Raw genomic sequence first — 23189 nt, 5'->3', positions numbered from 1 at the left:
GCCTAATATTTGGTAAGGTGTCAGGGAGCAGTTCAAGTTGCCCGCTTGGTCCACGAAGCCTTTCAGACAGCCTTGCTGCTCCAGTTTCAATCCCCTTTGTCACTCTTTTCTATTGTTTCCCCACAGCTTTGTTGACAATCCCTTGCTGTCTTGGCTTCTCTCTCTTTTTTTTTCTCGGCTCTTTCTGAAGCCCGTTTTCCTTCTGAAATGCATTGATTTCGTTTTTTTCATCTGTCTGCAATGCCAGTCCCACTTCTCATTGCTCCACCCACTTCAACATTTTGTTTGGTGTGTGCGGTTCGCTTTTTGAAAATTTGCTGGCTAGCAATATCTCAAAACAGGGATATGCCGTGCATGTACTAAACAAACCGGCAGTGGCTAATCCGAATGTTGGAAGGAAGGGGCCAGTCCTCTCCTTGGGTCCACCTGGAACGTTCCTTGTAACAGCACACCCAAGTGCCCTGCCTCGGTGCCATTTTTGAGCTCTGTGTGCCCTGCATGCCAGGTTCCTTTCCCTCACACAATCTAAAAAGAAGGGCAAGCCGGTGGAGTTATGTGGCGTCTCCTGGAGTAGAAAGGGAAACCGTGGCCTTGTTATCAGTCTGGGTAGGGAGAAGGTTCAGGGTGCTGCCCATCACCCGTGCCCCCTCCCATCCTGCCCAGAAACCAACAAGAGGGACACCTGACAACAGTGGCTCAGCATTAGAAATGGTCCAGCTATTCAAAAGTTCACAATTCACAAATAAAAAGGCAGCTACAAAAGCTTTTCTTGGCATTAATCCAGAGAAGTTAGCCGTGTTAGTCTGAAGTTACAAAACAGTAAAGAGTCCAGTAGCACCTTGAAGACTAACCAACTTTATTGTAGCATCAGCTTTCGAGAACCACAGCTCTCTTTGTCAGATGCATCTGATGAAGAGAGCTGTGGTTTTCAAAAGCTGACGATGCATCTGACAAAGAGAGCTGTGGTTCGCAAAAGCTGACGATGCATCTGATGAAGAGAGCTGTGGTTCACAAAAGCTGACGATGCATCTGATGAAGAGAGCTGTGGTTCGCAAAAGCTGATGCTACAATAAAGTTGGTTAGCCTTAAAGGTGCTACTGGTTACTACTTGGCATTATTGACAATCTACTAGTGGTTAGGTGATTCTGAAGCAGAATTTGCCTCCATGTTAACCGTTACTCTAACACACATGGACACTCGCATACTTTCTGTGAATAAAATCTGTGTACAGTAATAATGGATTGGATCTTGATACAAGGAGTGAAAACACCACAGAATTCTTTACTGATGAACAGAACAGGACAGCACAAGATTGGAAGAATGTCCACAATCACCTTCCAAAGCAACATCCCCTCACTGCTGCGATCCGCCGTGATCATAGCTATGCTGAATTCTTCTGCTACTGTCCATAATTCAAAACAGGAAGGAAGAACAGCATAACCAACTAAACCAACCAATCAAATGTGGAAAAACAGCTAACCGACCCAAGGCCAGAGAAGGACACAAGGAACGATGCACCAGCGGGCTTTCAGAGGAGAAACTGATTAAGCAATACTGTTCGCGTGCAAATGGATTTTGCTTAATAGAGGGCAACATCGCAACAGTGCAGGCACATGAAAAGAAAACATAGTTGAGGGGCCACAAACTGAACAGTGTATAAAGGAAGGTAGAACACACAAGGAAAGGGGCTGTGATGGGAGGCACCCCAGAGGCGAGGAAAACACAGATCAGCACTGGTGTCTGGAAGACGCCTATGTGATCTTGGCTCCACACCAAGTTCTAATAACTTCAGAGCAAGGGGATCCAGTTGTGCTTCAGATGGAAAGTGCTTCCGTTCATGGTGGGTTCGCTCATCCCACTTTCCCTTCTGCTAAACAGGTTTTGCAGGGTTTGTGCATTGCTCCAAAAATCTGCAAAACCTGTTTGACCAGCAGCAGTTTTAGGACCAGAAAGGTGAGTGCCTACACCACAGAAAGCACAACCTCTCTCCCCAAACACCACTTAAAAAGAAGCAACCCTGACTCAGGTGGCTATTCAGGTTGGAGATGATACGAGCATGGAAACAAAGAGGCTGCTTATTATCTCCGGTGGGCAGAGGCCACAGTTCTCTAGAGGGAACACCACGAGATGCAAGCCCAAAATAGCAAGCGAGGAGGTGTGGCTGAAGCACTCTGGAATTCCTCGGCTTTGTCAGTCGGGATTGTTGCTTGCAGCTGAGAGATGGCAGGTTCACCTCAGACCCTTCTTGGCTTACAGAGTCTGAGCAGAGTGGCTTGCTCTGTCCCAAAATCACTGAGGGTCTAAACAGTTTTCTTCCAGACAACTAGCAGAGACGGGGCTGGAGAAAAGCTGACAGCCTAAACAGCAGTCTGTTTCCCCCACTCCGGAGAAACCTTGGCTGTCGGAACAACCCAGGCCCATGCGACTGACTCATGCCGGGCTGTGGGTGGCCTATCCTCAAATTAGCAGCATCTTGCCAGCTCCCAGCTGAGCCCAGCTTCAGTATTGTGGGGTGTTTCCCTGCATGTCCAGAGCAGCCTACCATTTCCCCCTTTGCAAGCAGTACCAGCAACCAATTGCAGGCATGGAGCAGAGGAACCAAAAAGGAAAGGAGTTCTGCGTGCGAAACACAGCCAGTTTCAGGGCGGAAGATAAGAGACTACTTTTATTACCAAATCTTACGCATCTCCTCTGCTGTCGTACTCCTGGGAGACGGTCTATTTATAGGCATTGGCCTACCGATACAGTAAGCTTCCCTGCTAGCAAAATATAGACTTCCAAATCTATTCTGGGAGGCAGCAGCAAGATCTCTGGTGCTACCTATAAAAGACAACATTGCCCAGTATGCCAGACATTGGCCTGGGAGAGTGGGAACCACTAAGCTTGGAATCTACTGTGCAGGGCGCTGGGCGTTGCCACCCGTCTCTCTAGCCTGGAACCTGAGTTTGGATGCTTTTCCCAAGGGAAGTTTCCACTTGCAAAATTTCTGCTCCGTGTGGCTGCTATGAAAGGCACCAGAGCAGTCAGGAAAATAGGAAGACGTTTGTTTCTTTAGAAAATGTATCTGGTGCCTCTCCAGAGACCCGCTTATGGCAGCTGGCAACTAAAACAACAGAACCATCCAAACAAGGCATAAGAACAAGTCAGAGCATCAAAAAAGCACAGCACAGTCACATACTGAGTAGTCTAAAATATTATACAACCGTCATCAGGCCTAAAGCAGGCCTTAAATCAGCTAAAAGAGATAAAACCCCTTAGTTAATATCCTCCTGACTTAAAAAATAGGAAAGAGCAAGAGTCCAGTAGCACCTATAAGGCTAACAAAATTGGTGGCAGGGTAGGAGCTTTTGTGAGCCACAGCTCACTTCTTCAGATACAGCTTCAGTTACATTCTAGCGGTCTCTGAAGAAGTGAGTTGTGGCTCATGAAAGCTCCTACCCTGCCACCAATTTTGTTAGTCTTACAGGTGCTACTGGACTCTTGCTCTTATCTACCACTACAGACAGATTAACACGGCTACTCACCTTGATCTATCTCTGAGTAAAAAGGCATGTTTTAGCCTGGGGATTAAAGGAAAGTGGTGTAGGTGCCAGAGAGGGCATTCCATGGGCAAGGTGCCGCCATCAAAAAGGACCTGCCCTGGTTGCCACCAATCTTACCTCTGTGGGAGTGGGGGGCAGAGATGGACACAGAGAGCGGGGCTTCAGAAGAGGGTCTCCGCCGAAGGACGGACTGGACAACATGGGAGGACACAATCCTTCAAGGGCAGCCCTTGTGATGTGGCCTGGATCCCTCCCCTGTCTGTTCCAGCTACTGCTGCCTGACTGTCAATGCACCAGTGCCTACAAAGTGAATGCCGCCTGCTCTGTAAATGACGGCTGTTGTGGGGTGATAATAAGCAGCAATTTGCTTTTGTCAGACCCCCCCCCCCAAAAAGTTGCTTTGGCTCACTGGGGTGGGGCTAGCAAGGGATTCCAGCATGCTGTACTGTGGGGGAGGGGGCACAGTGCTGCAACCCTCCCCTCAGGCAAGCGGGTGTGGGCACTGGATACTCGAGCTAACGGTGTACCTGAAAACTTTCCGCTTGCATTGTGGCTCAACAGGCGGGGGAGCTTAAAGTCTAAAGCCCCTCTCAATCTGATCAGCTCGCCCAGAAGCAAAAGCAAAGTGACTGAGACTGAGGGTGGTAAGGTGGGCTGTAACTGGTGGACTGAACGCTGGCTGCCCAAGGCACTGAAGGGCTGTGTTGGCGCCCCACCTGTGCAGCCAGGAACTGAGATCTAGGAAGGTCTGGAGGCACCAGGGAATGGCCCTTTGCACCAGTGTTGATGTTCAGGGACCAGGGAGGAGGAGGAGGAGGAGGAGGCTGGATGCTGGGCCGTACTTTGGCCGAGGGCTCCAAAGAAGGCAAGGCCTTGCTAGAGTAGTGGAGGATGGTTCCCTGCACCCTGCCTCTGGGCGAGGGCAGCAGAGGAAGCCTTGAACCAGTTGAAATGTGTTAATGGGCAAAAAATTCTGCAGCGTTTGGGACACGCCCTCTTGCCAACTGAGCTAGGCTCACATGTGCAGCCTAAGGAGATGAAAAGCAGATTCTACTCCTCAAGGCACAATAGGGTTGCCAGCCTCCAGGTAGTGGCTGGAGATCTCCCAGAATTCCAACTGGTCTCCAGGGCACAGACATCAGTTCACCTGGAGAAAACGGCTACTTTCGGGGGTGGACTCTATGGAATTATGCCATGCCAAGGTCCTTTCCCTCCCCAAACCCCACATTCTCCAGGTTTCTCCAGGTTTCACCCCCCAGATCTCCAGGAATTTCCCAACTTGGAGCTGGCAACCCTAACCAGGAAATGTCATTTGTGCAAGCTTCTCTCCCTCTCTCCCCACCCCACACCACCAACAACAACAAAAATCTCCCTGCAAGTAATAAGCTATTGGACTAGATTATGGTTGCCAACCTCCAGGTGGAAAATGGAATGCTTTTTGAAAATTGCTTTTCAAAAATTCATTTTTTTAAAAAAAAATGAGTGCTTTTTTTTTGGTTCTACACAAACCCTGTAAATAGGAAAATCAAAAAGAGTCCAGTAGCACCTTTAAGACTAACCAACTTTATTGCAGCATAAGCTTTCGAGAATCACAGTTCTCTTCGTCAGATGCATGGAGGGCAAGAAGAAACTGGTCAGATATAAAGGAGCCTTTTCTCATTTGGCCCGTCATTCCACACAGACTCCTGGCCTCCTCTGATAAAATAAAAAAACATTGCAAAGCTCTTTGTATGCTAGGAAGTGTTATGAAGGAAATGAGAAATAACCCCCCCCATCCGCATACCACCAAATGTCACTACAGCCACGAACACACCAGGAGGCCTTGGGTCAGCCCCTCCCCTCAGCCCAGCTCCCCAGCTGCATTGTGAGGATAATGACACAGACTGTCCACTGCTCTGGCTGGGCACTCATCTGTCCGGAAGCGTGGTATACAAATGAACCGTTATTCTGATGGCAGCCTACAAGTGGTAGAGGACGACACAAAGCATCCTCGACACGGTGGGCTGAAGATGAAGCAAAGCCACAGAAAATCAGGTCATTTTGCCATTCCCAAGCTCAGGGTTGGTGCCAGGCCTCTGCTGCCCCCCACCCTCCGGGCCCTTGATGCACTTTTATCCCTATTTATTTGCAGCCCTTGCCAGAACGTGGGGCATTCAAGAGCAGCATGCAAAGTAAGAATGAAAAGGCCACGTGTTCCAGACTCAACCGGTGTTCTCTCTAGAGCCAACGTCTCCCGGGAAGGTTTGTTGACTTATTTATTGGTATCGTTTCTGTGCCACCTTTCTATAAAATTATGCCAGTACAAAACTACTGTCACAAAACCGCAGGAAAACAAAGGAGCTACAGTGTCTTAAAACTAAGGATAAAAATTACCGTTTGAAGTCTTTCTGGAATACCAAGGTTTTTACAGGACATCAGAGGGCATGCCGTGAGGTGGCTAAATGCGACTCTTGAGGAGGTGCCAAAGTCTCAGGGCAGCTGCCAAGAACACCTTCACAGGGGTTCTCAACAACCACACCTGAGCGGGTATGAAGATCTTATACCATGAGCAGGCAGAGACCCTAAAGACCACCTTGCCAGTAACCAGTTCCTTTTGTTTTAATGCTTTCCAGTGATCCTTTGAAGAATCGGTGGTTTCCTACAGTTGTTTGGAATGAACCACCACCACCACCCCCCGCCAACAGCTGTTCCTTTTAGTGCCTCCCCAGGGGGAGGGATCCCTACTCGGGTCTTGGGCTCTCCCCCTTAGAGAACTTAAAGGTCAAATGCAGTATTTGGCTCTGGGTCAAGACGCACCGTGTAGCCGATACAAAATGGGCGCCACGTGTTCATTGCCAGGAACCTCGTAACCCTTTGGGCTGCTACGTCCTGTTTCCAGGCCATCTTCAAAGGCGACCTCTGCAGAGAATGTCAGCTGGCCAGCCTGCAGGCTGCCAGGGCGTGTGAGACAGTAGCGCTTCACAAGTCCTCTTGCACAAATCTTAGTGCAATTCTTAGTGCAAGAACACCCCAGCCTCCTCGGGGCACATCTGCACGCTCCCTTGCTGTGTTCCCAGTTGCAGGCAGCTGGGGAGAACAAGAACCTCCTCCCCTTGGTGTGGCTGGGCCCTCGCTTCCCCACCCCTCCAGCTCCCAGCAAGAAGCCCACCGTGAAGAGTGCATTGTTACTGCGGTCCGACAATTGCGCCGCTCACTACCGCACATGGCACATAAGGAAAAGGAGAGGCAATGGCAGAGAGAATGCGTCCTGTTTTCCAGCTACTCTCATGCCCACTGACTCTCCACCTGCGTCAGCAACATCACCTAATTATGTGAGTGCCGTCTAATGAGCTCTCGTTCTCCATGCCAAGAAGGAATTCCCACTGCACCTTGCCTAGCAAAGGGCACCTTTTTTGTTCCTGTGGAAAGCCAGGAGGAGTTTGCTTGTGAGGGATGAGACGTTGTCCCTCCAGAGATGAAGGCTTTGTGTTAGAGCACCAGGGCAGCTGTTGCCGGGCCAGCGAAGCAGAGTCATGGCCTTGGATTGCCCTTAAACAAAAATCCGTCCAAATGGTTACCAAAGTTACAGTGAACATCTGAAACTGCCGGCCACAAAAAGCTGCTTTTGTACCACCAGCTTGAAGAAGTCCACATTGGACGGACTTCTGATCTGAAGGGGCCAATGGACACCCAGCTCGGCAGCCACCGCCTTTTGGAGGCACCATCAAGAGTCTGGTTTGCAGAGTAAAAAGAGGTCTCCACATAGCCTGCTGGACCCTCCAGCATCAAACCACACGTAGCATTGGAGAAACTCTGAGACCTGATCCTGAATCTCTGAGCTGCCTTGCAACGTGTCGGAAGACAGGTCCCTCGCACTCAGGGCTTTTTTCCTGGGAAAAGAGGTGGTGGAACTCAGTGGGTTGCCCTCGGAGAAAATGGTCACATGGCTGGTGGCCCCGCCCCCTGATCTTCAGACAGAGGGGAGTTGAGATTGCCCTCCACGCCGCTGGAGCGGCGCGAAAGGCAATCTAAACTCCCCTCTGTCTGGAGATCAGGGGGTGGGGCCACCAGCCATGTGACCATTTTCCGAGAGGTTCCGGAACTCGGTTCCCCCATATTCCAGCTGAAAAAAAGCCCTGCTCACACTGCATGAGAGGTTGGCAATCGGTAAATGGATTCCCTCAACATTTAGATTTGCCTTTACAAGCAGCCCCTGAGGGTTGCTGATTTGGATCAGGGGTGTGTGGTGCTGGAAAATTAGTATTTAACCCCTCCGCCCTTTGCTGCTTCCCCAGGTGACCCCTCCCCAATTGCTATGGAGAAAAGACAGCAGGCATTCGTTGCCCTGCCTGTAGCTAATAGCCAGAGAGGCAGCTGTCAATCATGAGTGTGTGGATAAGGAGCGAAACAACCCCTTTCCCCAACACCCTGGTCATGACCCAAGCCAAGGGATCCAATCAGCATGTTCAGATTGGTCCTGCCGGGCAGCAGCACTCCAAGGTTGGGGGAAAAGACCTTTGCTCAGCCTTGTTTCCCCTTTAAACTGGAGAGGCCCACGACTCGAACTAGCACTTTCTGAAGGCGAACCACATGCTCTGCCGCAGAGCTGTGCTGCAATTGGGGGGGGGGGCATTATCTTTAAGCCAAGCCCCCACCCTCCCTTCAGTATCACCAGCCTTGCTTCTGCAGCAGAAGGATGGGGAGAAGAACCGAAGCACTGGCTGACTTTGCTCCCGTCAAACACATCTCCAGTTGCTTGACTGCCAGTTCCAAGTAGGATGCAGTCTCTCAAACTCTGTAGGACCAGACCTGAACTGCTCCTCTTTCCTCTCAAGCCTTCCTCTTCATATTCCTTGGCAATGTCACCACACACCCCGGACAACATACTCAGGCTTTGAGTCTCTCTCCTTTGACATACACCAAGCAATCCATTGATCCATCAGTACTGTGTACTCTTGTAGAATCATACAATCGTAGAACCGGAAGGGGTCTTACAGACCATCCAGTCCAACCCCCTGCTCAAGGCAGGAACAGCCTAAAACATCCCCGACAAGGATTTGTCCAGTCGCTCTTTGAAGACGGCCAATGAGGGGGAACCCGTCACACCCCCGGGCAGCCCATTCCCCGGCTGGATTATTCTTAACATGGAGAAGTTTTGCCTAATGTCTAGCTGGTACCTTCCCTCCTGTAATTTAAACTCGTTGTTTTAAATCCTATCCTTTATTGCCAACAGGAGCACCTCCCTTCCCTCCCCTAAGTGACAGCCTGTTGATACTTAAACTACTGGCAGTAGTTCTCTGGGGTCTCAGGCAAAGAAAGGCCTTTTAAATAATAATAATAATAATAACAACAACAACTTTAGATTTATACACTGCCCTTCAGGACAACTTAAGGCCCACTCAGAGCAGTTTACAAAGTATGTCATTATTATCCCCACAACAATAATCACCTGTGAGGTGGGTGGGGCTGAGAGAGCTCTGAGAGAGCTGTGACTGGCCCAAGGTCACCCAGCTGGCTTCAAGTGGAGGAGTGGGGAATCACACCTGGTTCTCCAGATTAGAGTCCTGCCACTTTTAACTACGACACCAAACTGGCTCGACCTTACTGTTAGCTGGAGATGCTGCCCCAGAAGGGAACCCTTTTCCCTTTGCAGTGAGCCAAGTCTTCATTTCAAGAAAACGGAATCCGCCCCACTCTTTGAAAAGAGGAAAGAAACCACATAACTGAAAGCCCAGCAAGAGTCCGAGTGCTTCTGTGGACGTGGTTTGACCCCAGGCCTCCTATGAAAGTCAGGAAGAAACACAGCAATGAGCCCGGGGCAAGCCCAGGGGTAGCTGAGTGCAGGGTTTGTCCCCTCTGCCGAGACTCGGGCCTGAACCCAGAGAAGCCCATTTGGCTCCACCAGTGCCTGGCTGCTGGTGACCCCCAAAGGCAGCTACCCACCTCCCCCAGGAACTAAGTGAGAGGGCAAGTTTGCTGTTGTTCACATCTCACACACAGATTGCAACACACACACACACACACGCACGACTGAAATGAAGGCAAAACTAGGTGGTGGGAAGACTATCATTTAAATCCCTAGACACTGCACATCACGTTTAGGTGTAAATTTCAACTGCCTAACTGGATATTAAAGACGCAGCAGGATACGAATAATTTGTAAATATTGTGGGGGTGGTGGAAAATGCTGTCAAGTCGTAGCTGACTTATGCCGACCCCTGGTGGGGTTTTCAAGGCAAGAGACTAACAGGGGTGGTTTGCCATGGCCTGCCTCTGCACAGCAACCCTGGGCTTCTTTGAAGGTCTCGCATGATCCCGTTACTAGCCAAGGCTGACCCTGCTTAGCTTCCAAGATCTGATGAGATTGGGCTCACCTGGGCTATCCAGGTCAGGGTGACTTGCCCTAAAATGCCTGTTTGCCTCATCATTTAGTATTCATTTAGAGAGCCAGTTTGGTGCAGTGGTTAAGAGCGTGAGACTCTAATCTGGAGAGTCGGGTTCGATTCCCCACTCCTCCACTTGAAGCCAGCTGGGTGACCTTGGGTCAGTCACAGCTCTCTCAGAGCTCTCCCAGCTCCACCCACCTCACAGGGTGTTTGTTGTGGGGATAATAATGGCATACTTTGTAAACCGCTCTGAGTAGGAGTTAAGTTGTCCTGAAGGACAGTATATAAATCGAATGTTGTTGTTGTTGTTATTCCAAAGCTGAGATTGTCTGAATGGCATCATGCGCTCTCACAGAGTGGTCCTGTGGAAAAAGCAGCTCCAGGTTTACGGGCGTCTTGCATTCTCCCCCACCCCCACCCCCCCCCTCACTCCCAGGTAATTCTGGTCAACAAGTCCATAAATATTTTCATAGCCTCTGGAAGAAATGTAAGACTATTAACAAGTCTCCAATAAAATTTGCAGGTGCTGACTTTGTGCCAGGATGAGATTTATGGTGATCCTTTCCCCTCCTATATGCACTAAACCACCTTTGGGGGCGGAATTTGGAAATTGCATGGAGGAGAACTCAAAATTAGCTGCCCTGAGCCACCACTGATAGTGGGAAGGGAAGCATACATATTTTAATTAAATAAATAAATTAAATTAAACAGTTAAATAAGTCCAGTCACCACACCTCTCCTTACCTCCCATAGCTTTGTATGGTGGGGGTGGGGGGGACCCACACTTTGGTGTTTCAGTCACATAACTAGTTTCATCCCAGTTTGGCCCTTAACTTTTGCCCGCTGTTTTCCTTGTACAGGTGGAAAGAGCACATAGAGGGCTAATGTCCTGCCCAGATCACAGAAATAGCTGAGGACGGACAGACACAAACCAGAAGCAGCTGTCACGGACCCCGAAAGTCATTTTGTACTTAAGTGAGATGTTTTCTCAAAAGAAAGCCACACATCCACCGAAGGATACAGCTTCCTAACAAGACCATAATGCCCATGACTGTAGCAGAGACACGGGGATTGTCCTAACATCTGGAATGTGATATACATTAATATAACACACACACAGTTTTTTCTCTGGGAAGGTTTCAGGGAAAGGAATGCCTTTGGTAGCGGCTCCGCTATGACCCAGGCTGTTGGAGAAACACAAACAAATAATTTTTGCCGGGTCTTCTGGAGGCAGAATTCCACTGGTGTGACATAACGCAAACCTTGGTGTTGCACAGTGTGCTTTGACTGGCTGAGGAAGAAGCCTCTGTGACACTGAGAGATCTCAAACAAAAAGAAGTTGGCCAAATATTCTTGACCCTTCATTCCTTTTATTCATAAAGATACACAAACAGCTGTAACTCACCAAAACACTTGAAGGAAGAATTTGGTTATTGGAACTACTATTGGAATTTGGTTATTGGGATCACAAAACCTGAATTTAGTATTCCAAAGGTGAGATTTTCTGAATTTTGGGTAAGGAAATACCATCAGGGACTTCCCTACAAACTTGTCCAAACATGATGGTCTTATTGTGCCCCGAGGTCACTGGCCCAAGGCCCCGAAACAACATAACCAATGAGCCTGGGTCCGGGAAGGAACCACCTATTATTTATGAATAAAAGACGCAAAATAAGTGATGGGCAATACTTTACTGAACTAGCTCCAGTTGATAAAAGAATGTGCAAGCTGTTGAGTCACACAATTCATTGAGCCCAAGAGGACAATTGTTTTTTGCTTCTGATAAAAAAGTGCTGCACAACTTGAAAACTTGAACTGCTTCAGAAGTTGGCCCAATGGAAAAGAATCCATGAGAGGTGGCCAGAATTCTCCCATCACATAGGGAGGGACACCTACACTCACCCAGTCCTTAGGGAACTGGGTCAACTAAAAGTGGCCAGGCCACCGCAAACCCCACAGCTCACGTCTCCCTGTTGGTGGAAATGTCATTGGGGCTGGGGTCATTCAGGGCCACTCTGTACATTCTGTTTGGGTGAAGATAATTGTGGCTGCAGGTATGGAAGTCAACCCCCCACCCCACCCCACACACACACACATAGATCTTTGTCAGCCTGGCTGTGGCCCTCCACATTTCCCCCCTGGAACTTGTTTTCCATGCCTTGTAATGTGAAGATATCTGGAGTGTGTTTTGGAGCACGTGCAGAGCTCCTCCTCGAAGCCTGTGCATTAGAGGGGAGGCAGCCCAGATTAGAGGATGTGGCTGAGGGGAGGCTTGGATGAGGGGGGCGCGTTCCAGGAGGGAAACGGTGCCAGTGCGAAAGAGGCCACCAGACTGTTTTTTCACTGCCACGCTCCAGCCCCTCCACTGCCTTCGCCCAGGCTACGTTTGCCAGGAGGGAACGCGTGGCCGGACACTCGCTGGGCTGCTGGGGGCCTCCAGCTCCAGAAAAGGGGGCTCTGCGCCCCCTAAAATACACACCGAGGGGTTCGGAAGGAAGGCGAGCCCGGCGCCGGCTCCGCTGCCCAAGCGGCCCCCGCGCCTGCTGCGCCCGAGAGCGGCGCGCTCGCCGGACGTTCAGCACCTCGGACAGCGTCCCCGCCCCGAAGCCGCCCGGCCGGTCGCGGCGCGGTCCGGGGAGGCGGCCGGGCTGGCCGGGCCCGCCTCGGGCGCCCCGCGCGTTGCCCACCTGGACTCCGGCTGGCACTCAGGCGCCTCCCGCAGAGACAGTGCAGCATATGCGAGCCTTTGGTCCAGAAGCGCCCCGCGATCCTCATCGGGCCGGCGGAAGCCCCGACAGGCCGACCCCGCCGCTACTGGCCGCCCCGCGCGGGGCAGGCGGCGCAGCCCGGAGGCCGGGCAGGCGGGCCAGGCATGGAGGCGAGGCGCGGCGCGGCGCGGCGCGGCGCGGCGCGGCTCTGCTCCGGCGCCACTTGGGGGGACTTGGCGGGGGCGGGCTTGGGAGGGAGGGCGCCGGGGCGGGAGGAGGCGGCGGCGCCGGAGCGCGGGAGGCCTGCCCCCTGCTGGCCAGGCCCGGGGCACAGCGCGGAGGAAGGCGCGCCGAGGCCGCCCGGAGGAGAAGCGGCAGCCGCCCAAATTCTCCTCTGGCTTCGGCTCCCCAAACCCCTCGATGCCGCCCGCCCGCCAGCCTGCTCGCCTGGGCCACGCCGCGGGCAACTTGCCGGTCTTCTCCCGGAAAGCGCGGGAGAAAGAGCCGGGGAGCCTGCCGGGAGCGCCAGAGAAGCGCCCCAGCGGCCCTCCAAATGAAGGCTGGGCAGCCCGCGGGAGCCCCCGGGAGAGGCGGGCAAGAGCGGCAGCTTGAAGCCCCCGCCGGGCCCGCCCCTCCTTCCCAGCCTGCGCTGCAGCGCCCCCGATTCTGCGCCCAGCTGAGCCCAATTCTGCGATCGGAATCAATGAACGCGGGCCGCGCTGGTCTCAACTACGGAGCAAGCGAAGTTGCACCGCGGAGCGAATTTGCGCTCTTTCTGTCCGCCGCGGCGGGATTAATCCGTTGGGGGAGGGGGGGATTCAGCAGCTGGCAGGGGAGGGACTGAGGAGATTAAGCCGAGCAGCCCGCAGCAGCACCCGGCCGCCCACCCGGCCGCCCACCGCCCGCTCCTCCTCTGGCCCCAGCAGGGCGAAGAAGGGGGAGAAGCGCGCGATCCCTTGATCCGCTTTACTGTCAATCATTATTAGCGACAAACAACTATCTGCCCCAAAGAAAGGACGAGGAGCAAACCGGCGTTTTCTCTTGGAAGAACCTCCTCAGAAGGCCCCTGCAACGAATCTCTCAGCTCTCCCAATCCAAACAGCGCCGCGCAACCCCACGCAGATCTCGGCGTTTAGGATTTCACCGGCAGTTGGGTGAAGCCGCGCAAACAGCGCGTGTGCGCGTTGGGTGAAGAGCTGGGCCGGGCGAACATCGCTGGGGGGCGCAATGGGGAACCCGCCGGGGTGCGCGGGCCCTGATCACGGGGTGGTGGCCGGGTATTGTTGCCGGCACTGCCCTTGCAAGCTCCAGGACCTTCTGGACCGGAGGCGCCCTCCTTTGGGCCCAGCTAAGGCTTCTTCACCGGCGCCCTGCCATTCTCCCCCGCCGCTGTGCTTGGGGGCTCTCACCCGCCCCCCAGCAAACAGCGCGGCCCCTGGAAGGCTGGAGGGGAGGCAGGCCCGTGGGCAGGAGAGATGGGGGCGGGGGGAGCTGCAGAGAACAGTTTGTGTATGTCCACCTATACAACTTTTTATGTCTAATCTCTCAATGAAACCAGACGGACCTTGGCGTGAGCCGAAGAGGCGGCCGTTGGGCTGCGCTGAGCCGCCCTGAGCCACGGGCCGGATTCCAGCGGAGCTGGGGGCTCAGTCGAGGGGGCGGCGGATGCGCGGCCAGGGGTGCGCGGCTCCGCCCAAGAGCTCCGCCAGAGGGCAGCCTGGCTGCACCAGCCGAGAGGAGGAAGCGAGGGCCAGCCCAGACATTCGCCCGAGCCCTTGTTTTGGAGTGGATGAGCCTAAGCCAGTAACCTTGATTGAAGACAGCCAAGCCTGCACAGCCACGACTCTTTTCCCCACAAGCAGGTGAAATGGGGGCACACTGGCTCTTGCAGCTCTGAGCACAACAGCACAACAGAGTACGATCAGGGGCCCAACATAATAAAGGTTCCCTGTAGCACCTTTAAGACCAAACAACTTTATTGTGGCATAAGCTTTCAAGAACCACAGCTCTCTTTGTCAGATGCATGGAGGGTATGAAGAAACTTGCCAGAGATATATAGGTGGTGAAGGGAGGGGGAAGAGGGTGCAGGGAGTGAGGGCCACGCAGATGCAAATCAGTTGCAAAAGTCATGAAGGAGGTGGAGTGCTCAGTCCAGGCTGGGTGTGACCCCCTTCCCTCCATTGCTAAATCAGGGACCCGGATTTAAACCACCCAGAAGTTAAGGCCCGCCAGCTGCACCTCTCGCTAGCCCAGATGTCCCGGGTGCCCTCCTGCCCCTGCTAGAAACTCCACCAGTGTTTGGTCTGCCCAGCAACAGAAGTCTGAGATGCTCAGTACACCGCTGGCTAGCTTGCCTTGCTCTTGGCAAGGGCCTTTGGGGAGGAGAAAGGGCCGCATCCGTCCCTAGCCTGACCCTCCCTAGTAACGAGACGTGGGGCTATAATTGCGGGGCTGCCTGGAGCTGCTTGCAGGAGCTGGCCAGAGGAGGCCAGGTGCCCTGTCTTGCATCTCCCCTTCCTGGGCACTTAATCCGGTCACCAGCTCATGCCCTGCACATTATCTGCGAGGCCTGCAAAGTATTCACGCAGGAATAAACATTTCTCCCACCCAGCCCATTTTCCCCACTTGCCAACTGCAGAAAGCTTCCAGAGTGAAGATTGTCAGTCAGGCGGCATTCATCAGAGGTGACTGACAAGTGACAGATCCCCCCCCCCCCGCTGCCCACTCCCAGGCAATTTGGTCCCAGATTCTTCAGCCAAGGAACAGCTGTGGACTATTGGCAGGAGTGCTGCATGCAGGAAACGAGCACTGGAAGACGGCAGAATGTAAGGGATAAAGACAGAGAAACGGAGAAGGCAAGAAAAGCTGGGAAGGAAGATGGAGCTGCACGTACTGAGTTTAACTGACTGACCCAGTCAATTTAGGCCTGCAGGTTTGTAGTTTAATATTGCTGTCATGCCAGCAATAGGCAGGTGCTGTATAAACCTGTAGGTGAAACCTGCAAGAATCCAAATCTCTTCTTTTTGATTCAAGAGAAAGGGCGTCTTAGGAGGGCCTTGGGAAGCTGGGCGGGGGGCGGGGGCGGTCAAGGGAGCACGAGATCATGTGTGTTGTTAAATTAAGTTGCCCTGGCAGAGACCAGGTTTCTGCCTGGGATTATAGACTTTAAATGGCTGCCTCTGGTTAAAATAAGAACACAGACTGTGCTACATAAGTAAATACAACTGTTTGACAACGGACTCTTTAACAACAGCATGCCAGATCTAGGGACACTCGAACACAAGGCAGGTCATAAAGTCCCAGGAAGAATCATAGAATCAAAGGGTCGGGAGGGACCTCCACGGTCACTGAGCCCAACCCTCTTCAGAGTGCAGGAAATTCACAACCACCACCACCACCACCCCAGCTGCCCCAGTGACCCCCACTTCATGCCCAGAAGATGGCAGAAAACTTCCAGAATCCCTGGCCAAACTGGCCTATGGAAAATTGCTTCCTGACCCCAAGGTGGCGACTGGCATTGCCCTGGGCATGTAAGAAGGGGCCACGAGAACTAAGCACTGATGCAGCCCTTCCTGCCCTCCCGCTCATGGTCTGTCCAGGTTCACAGAATCAGCCTTGCTGTCAGGTGGCCGTCTAGCCTCTGCTTGAAAACCTCCAAGGAAAGAGCCCACCACCTCCCAAGGAAGCCTGTTCCACTGAGGGACTGCTCTAACTGTCAGGAAGTTCTTCCTAATGTTTAGCCAAAACTCTTTTTCATTTAATTTCAAGTTGTTGGTTCTGGTCCAACCTTCTGGGGCTATAGGAACCAACTCTGCGCCACCCTCTATAGGGCAGCCCTTCAAGTACTTGAAGATGGTTCTCACATCACCTCTCTGTCGTCTCCTCTCCAGGCTCCAGGCTCTTGCAGCTTGGCTCTCAAGACCTGCTTTGAGGAGGGAAGGGGGGTCAAGGAGTTTGGAGCCAGCCAGTCAACCCCAGAGGGCTGTGCTGTGTGTTTGGGTGGCAGAAGTGGCCCTCTGCGTGGGGTGGAGATCTTTCCTGGGAATTTGCAGGGTGTTTCTGTGCAGGGATGCCAGGGAGGGAACAGATTGGACCGGACATCCAGCACAGTCCGAGACCAGGCGTCAGGAGGGGAAGCGCAGCAGAAGGGACTGGCTGGGGTCATGACCTGTCTGTGGAACCCCTTCCCGTCTGGGCAACGGAAGTGCAGGGAGGCCGGGCCCAGCATGGCGCCCTGTTAGGACAGGCCTCCCTGCACTCCCCTCACCCAGACGGGGCATGGAGGAGGAGTCCTGCCAGGCTCAGCTGCCCTGCACTGCCCCATGCCATGCCCAACCTCCCTGCACTTCCTTCACCCAGACGGGCATGAGGGGGGGCCATGCTGGGCCTCCCTCCCTGCACTGCTCCGGCCCAAATGGGGTGCAAGGGATGGGGCCATGCCAGGCCTGGCTGCTCTTTGCTGCTGCCCCACACCAGGAATGGCCACCCATCACTCCCCCCACCCAGATGGGGCACAGGGGAGGGAGCCAGGCCAGGCCCAGCCTCTCTGTGCTGCTCCAGCCTAGACAGGATGCGGAGGAGGGGGCCATTCGAGGCCCAGCTGCCCTGTGCTGCTCCCGCTCAGTTCTGGGCCCTGAGGAGGGGCAATGCCCACCCAGCCCCTCTTCCCCAATTGGGCACTGCAGAGGGAGCAATGCCCGGCCAGCCTGCCCTTTCTAGAGTCGCTAGTTCAGTATAAGGCCACTTCTCTTATGTGTCTTCATATGTGTTCAAGCAGTTGCTTTGGTGGCTCGGCCAGAGAACTGGCCCCGATAATGCCCCAAAGAAGCCCAGGCTCGTGTAAAGTGTGGCTGCATCAACGCTGGAGAGTAGCCAGGGAAGCAGGAGGGCCCCCCGTTCAAATCTCGGCTTTGCCACAAACTCGCTGCCTGCCTCTGTCAAGCTGCTTTGCTCTGCCTCAGTGCCTGCATCTATGAAGCGGGGGGGGGGGGGCAGATACTGGCCTACCTTATAGGGCTTTTGTGAGGATTATGATGATAATGCCTGGGAAGTGCTTGCAGCAGTCATGGGGTGGGATCCTGACCACAGGGTGATTATTATTCCACACGGGTCCTGCAACCCCAGGAATAAACTTCCCTGTGTCTGAATTGGGGAGAGAGGAGAGCAGGGAAGATCAGGGAAGGTGCGGAGGGGATCTCACCCAAAATATCAGTCTTCTGTTTCCCAAAGGCCTGGGAGAATAAGCAGGAGCCTAAAACCCCAAAGGGAAGGGGTTCCACAGACAGGTCATGACCCCAGCCAGTCCCTTCTGCTGCACTTCCCCTCCTGACGCCTGATCTCGGACTGTGCTGGATTTCCGGTCCAATCTGTTCCCTCCCTGGCATCCCTGCACAGAAACACCCCGCAAATTCCCAGGAAAGATCTCCACCCCACGCAGAGGACCCCTTCTGCCACCCAAACACACAGCACAGCCCTCTGGGGTTGACTGGCTGGCTCCAAACTCCTTGACCCCCCCTTCCCTCCTCAAAGCAGATCCTGAGAGCCAAGCTGCAAGAGACAAATTACACAAGGAGGAGCACGTGAAGGGAGTCGCAATGTTAGCGGGGAAGGCTGTGTCAATTTCCCCTCTCTGCAGATGCTGCTCAGGTGGTTTGTTAATTTCCTCTTTGCCTCCCAGAAGGGGAGGTGAAACTGACAGAACTGGGAGGAAAAGAGGAAATTAATAAACCACCTGAGCAGCATCTCCCTGGCTCTGCAGAGAGGGGAAATTGACAAAGCCCTGGGATCTCTTTTAAAACTCAGCTTCCCAGCTAACACGGTAACTCCCTTCAGGTGCCCCTCCTCGTGTAAATCGTCTCTTGTAGCTTCGCTCTGAGAAGGAAGATCTTGATGGCCGCAACAGGTTTATCAGCAGACACGACCGAGTCTCCCAGGGAGGATCCTTTAGCAGCAGAGACAGCAACAGGCTACAGAGGCGATGCAGTTCCGCTTTGCCATGGAAACAAGCGGGCTTTCCCTGCTCTTTCCCACACAAGGATGAGTAGGCAGAGCGTGCTTCCCTCAGACTAGATGCAGGCTGCCAACGCCAAGTGGCACAAGCAGTTTGCAAGCCAGCAAAGGGGCTGAGATGTATGAAGCCAGGGACGAAAGAACCCAATCAGACACCAGCTGCGTTTGAGCATGTGCAAAGGAAGCTGCGGAACGCTGAGCATTTGGCTTTCCCACTTTCTTACTTAAGTAGGTGCCATCAAGTCACACAACCAACTGATGGTGTCCCCAGCAAGTGGCTTCCTAGGCGAGCAAGAAGCCGAGGAGGTTTGCCGTTGCTTCCTTTGGCAGAGTCTTCTTTGGCCGTCTCCCATCCCAGGACTGACCCTGCTTAGCTTGCAAGATCTAATGAGATCCCGCTAGATCATGCTGCCTTCCTTCCTAGTCCCAGTTTTTTTATGGTGGTGGTGGAGAGTGCCCTCAAGTCATAGCTGACTTACGGCGACCCCTGCTGGGGTTTTCATGGCGAGAGACTAACAGAGGTGGTTTTGCCATTGCCTGCCTCTGCAACCCTGGTCTTCACTGGAGGTCTCCCATCCAATTAACAACCAAGGCTGACCCTGCTCAGCTTCTGAGACCAGACGAGATCAGGCTCACCTGGGCTACCCAGGTCAGGGCCCTATTTTTTTAAGAAAATGAAAAGGAGCAAAGTGAAGCTGCTCAGGAGCAGATCACAGCAGACCCCCACTGGAGCAGGAGCAAGAGCAAGGACACACACGCACCAGGCTCACTGCAGCCATGAATTGTGCTGTGCCGTTTGCACAAAATGGTCTAAGATAGTATTTCTCTCGCCCCTTCCGGGACGCAAAGCCATCAATGGCCTCCTCCTTTCCAAGCGCATTCTCTGCTGAGAGCCAGGCCCAGTGGCTCCATCCGCCCTCTCCCATTACTGGCCACAAAGCTTTCCCGAGAGCCCTCCGCATACAGAAACCGTCTTCCTTGGAAGCAGCAGGGAGCCTCCTCAAGAAAATGCACATCTGGGTGGGATGCAGAATCCAGACCTCTGCTGGAAATCCAGCTGCAAAGGCCAGGAGCTGTAAGCAGGGCTCCTCCTGAGGTGCCCAGAGTTGAAGTCCCTCCTGATTTTGTAAGACAAATTTCATCTTGCTTTTTGTCCTTGGTCACCTCTCCTGGATACGGGGTGGGCAGGGACTCGCCTCTCCTTATCCTCTGCAGTGGCCATAGGGGCAGAGCATGGCAGAAAACACACTCAAGCGTTTCCCCGGGGCCTCTGCTACGGATTGATGTTTACTTATTTTTCTCCTCAATGGGGATCCAAAGTGACTTACATCATTTTCTGTCCTCCATGTTGTCCTCCCAACAACCCTGTGAGGTGGGTTTGGCTGAAAGTGTGTGACTGGCCCAAGATCACTCAGCAGGCTTCCATGGCAAAGTAAGGATTCGAACCTGTGTCTCCCAGACTCTCATGTGGCGCATGTCATCACCGGAGTATCGAGTAGCACGAATATAACTCCGGTATTGCACCAGCTGCATTGGCTGCTAGTGGAGCACCGAATCAGATTCAAGGTTATAGGTTGATACCAAAACCTTGAATCTGATTCGGTACTCCACTGGCAGCCAATGCAGCTGGCGCAATACCAGAGTTATATTCGTATATATACTTCCATCTTGGAAGGCCCCCCTCATGCCACCCCCTGGGAAAGGACCAGTCAACAGTATTCAGAGGCACTTCCAAATTCACCTCATCTGAACCTAAAGCCCTATGCAGACTGGGACCAGCATACCTACGGGACCACCTCTCCCCATATGTACCCCAGAGGATGCTCCAATCAGGGGATAAACAACTATTGATGGTCCCTGGCCCCAGGGAGGCCCACCTGGCCTTGACCAGAACCAGGGCCTTCTAGGCCCTGGCTCCAACCTGGTGGAACTCCCTGTCAAGTGAGACGAGGGCCCAGCAGGATTTACTATCCTTCCACCGGGCCTGTAGGATGGAGATGTTCTGCCAGGCGTACGGTTGAGGCTGGGCCGGGCCTCCACCAGCTTAACTGGAGGAGCAGAAGGGAAGATTGATCCCTCCCTATTAGAGGCATCCACCATCCAGTTTTTAAATGGCAGGTTTAAGTGGCAAACTGACTGCGTCCGATGAGCTGATTGCTGCTATCTGTATTTTTTTCAACTAACATTTTACTGTTGTGTTCTGGCTGTTTTTAAAAATCTGTTTTAAGGTGTAAGTTTTACTATGAGTGTTTTATAAACGTAATCCGCCTTGAGCCTGCTTGTGCGGGGAGGGGCAGAATAAAAAATGAAACAAACAAACAAACAAATCTGACACACAAAACGCTCCGCACCATTACAGCGCGCTGGCTCTCAAGTGTCCAGAACGAATGTCACAACAGTCGTCCAGGGAGGGGGGCCTTGGGCTCCACCCTGGCGCCTCCGGACTCTTCCCTTCTTCTGGAACGCCTCCTCCTCGCTCTCACTGCTGTCCGTCAACAGCAACTGTCCCCAGCGACTGGGCCACCACGTTCCAGGAGCCGAGGACTCCCTCCACAGGTCATCTCCCTACATGTATTGTAGGGAGGGGCTCTCAGATGCTTCGGTAATGAGTTAGGGACCGTAGACTTCACCACTATGTTGCCTTGCGTACTACCCGTTGTCAGATACTTGTGCTTCATGTGGTCTAATGTCAGTCCTAGAATTGCTTCTGTTCTGTTTCCGCATTTCTTCAGCTCTGTATTGTATTCTTACTAATGCTACGTGTTTGTAAAATTGTGTTTATTTACCCTCTGGCCTTGTTTATGGAAATATCCTTTAAATTGACCATGCTAATCTCAGTCTATGTAATCCACTTTGAGTCTCAGTGAGAAAGGCGGGCTATAAATGACATAAATAATAATAAATAATAATAATCTCAGTGGATGGGTTGTTGGGGTGGTTGGCCCCCTCCACACTTCCGGCTTGGAAGGCCCCCCCCTGTCACCCCCTGGGAAAGGTCCAGTCAACAGTATTCAGAGGCACTTCCAAAGTCGCCTCACCTGAACCTCTTCCGGGGGTTTCGGAGCTCTGAATTACGAGCCTCTCTCCCAAAGGGAGCGGATGCCTCAGGCACCCTACATGGTTCTCTTCTTTGTTCCCCCTTTTGAAATGGGATGCTGGCCCACATGTTTTGACTCAGCTGTTTATTTACATTCATTCAGAAAAATAAGCATTATTCCCCACCCCCACCAAAGGAGCTGAACGCTGCTAGAATTTCAGAATTCTTGAAATGGAATTCAGGAGGACTGGAAGACAGCACAGAGTGGAACGCCAAAGCAGAGAAGGAACGGAGTTCAGCAAAGCTGCGCATCGTCGGCAACCATCCAGCACTCCAGAGGTGGTTCTCTGGCCAGTCGCCTGCTGGGGTGGCACAGTCAGGAGGGGAGCGGTGCGTCCGGAGCTCCCAGGCTTCTCCCAGCCCTCAGCTGCACCACCACTGGCTCAGGCCAAGCTTAGGCAGGTCTGGCAGTGAGTCACACCCGCCCTGCAGGGAATGGGTGAGTCTCCCCCCACCATGACTCTTGAATCAGGTGGGTTAAACAAAACTACATTTCAAAGCAGAAGTACCAGCAATTATCTAGAAGCGTTCTGGGCCACGGGGGGGGGGGGGGGCAGGGTGGAAATCTCTTCCCAGCCAGGAAACCTGCCGGAGGAACAGGCCTCTGTATCTGAGCGATCACCAACTGTCACCGAGATGCTACACAAAGCCCTTCTTGCCCTGAATCACAAGGACTCGTGTGAAACAAGTTTAGAATGAGCAGATAATCTGGGCAGTAAAAATTGGCTTAAAGGAGAAGGGGGGGGGCATTTCGGACTCTCCATATCTGGCTGCTGTGCCTCTTCTAAATGGTTGCAAGGGGCTGCGGTGAGCCAAAGCAAAGAAGGGCTAGGCTTTGTCACCATACCTGGTAGCATGTCTCAGGATCAAGGCTGAGCATTCGTTTTCTGGGGAACAGTTAACAAAACAACAACAACAACAACAACAACAACAACAACAACAACAACAACATTCAATTTATATGCTGCCCTTCAGGACAACTTAATGCCCACTCAGTGGTTTACAAAGTGTGTCATTATTATTCCCACAACAAAACTCCCTGTGAGGTGGGTGGGGCTGAGAGAGCTCTGAGAGAGCTGTGACTGACCCAAGGTCACCCAGCTGGCTTCAAGCGGAGGAGTGGGGAATCAAACCCGGCTCTCCAGATTAGAGTCCCGCGCTCTTAACCACTACACCAAACTGGCCACTCAGGTAGGTCCCCTGAGGATCTTGACACTGCAAGTTCGCTCAGGGCAGGGACATCTTGTGGTTACTGCGCTACAAAGTGCCACCGGCCCCCCTGTGCCTATAAATAAATACAGTATCCCAACCGGAGCAGCACCCCCAACCCACATTCGCCATTTGACCCTGCCTTCTGTGGCCACGGCCAAACACCCGGGGCTGCTCCTTCCAGCAGAGGTTGCATCACTTCCATGCTTGGTAAGGAGGCTGGAAGCGCAGCTCCGCATTCGTCATCTCACACTCATCT

Source organism: Eublepharis macularius, chromosome 6, assembly GCF_028583425.1.
Source record: "Eublepharis macularius isolate TG4126 chromosome 6, MPM_Emac_v1.0, whole genome shotgun sequence".
NCBI lineage: Eukaryota > Metazoa > Chordata > Lepidosauria > Squamata > Eublepharidae > Eublepharis > Eublepharis macularius.
Note: the sequence above shows the minus strand (reverse complement) of the source record.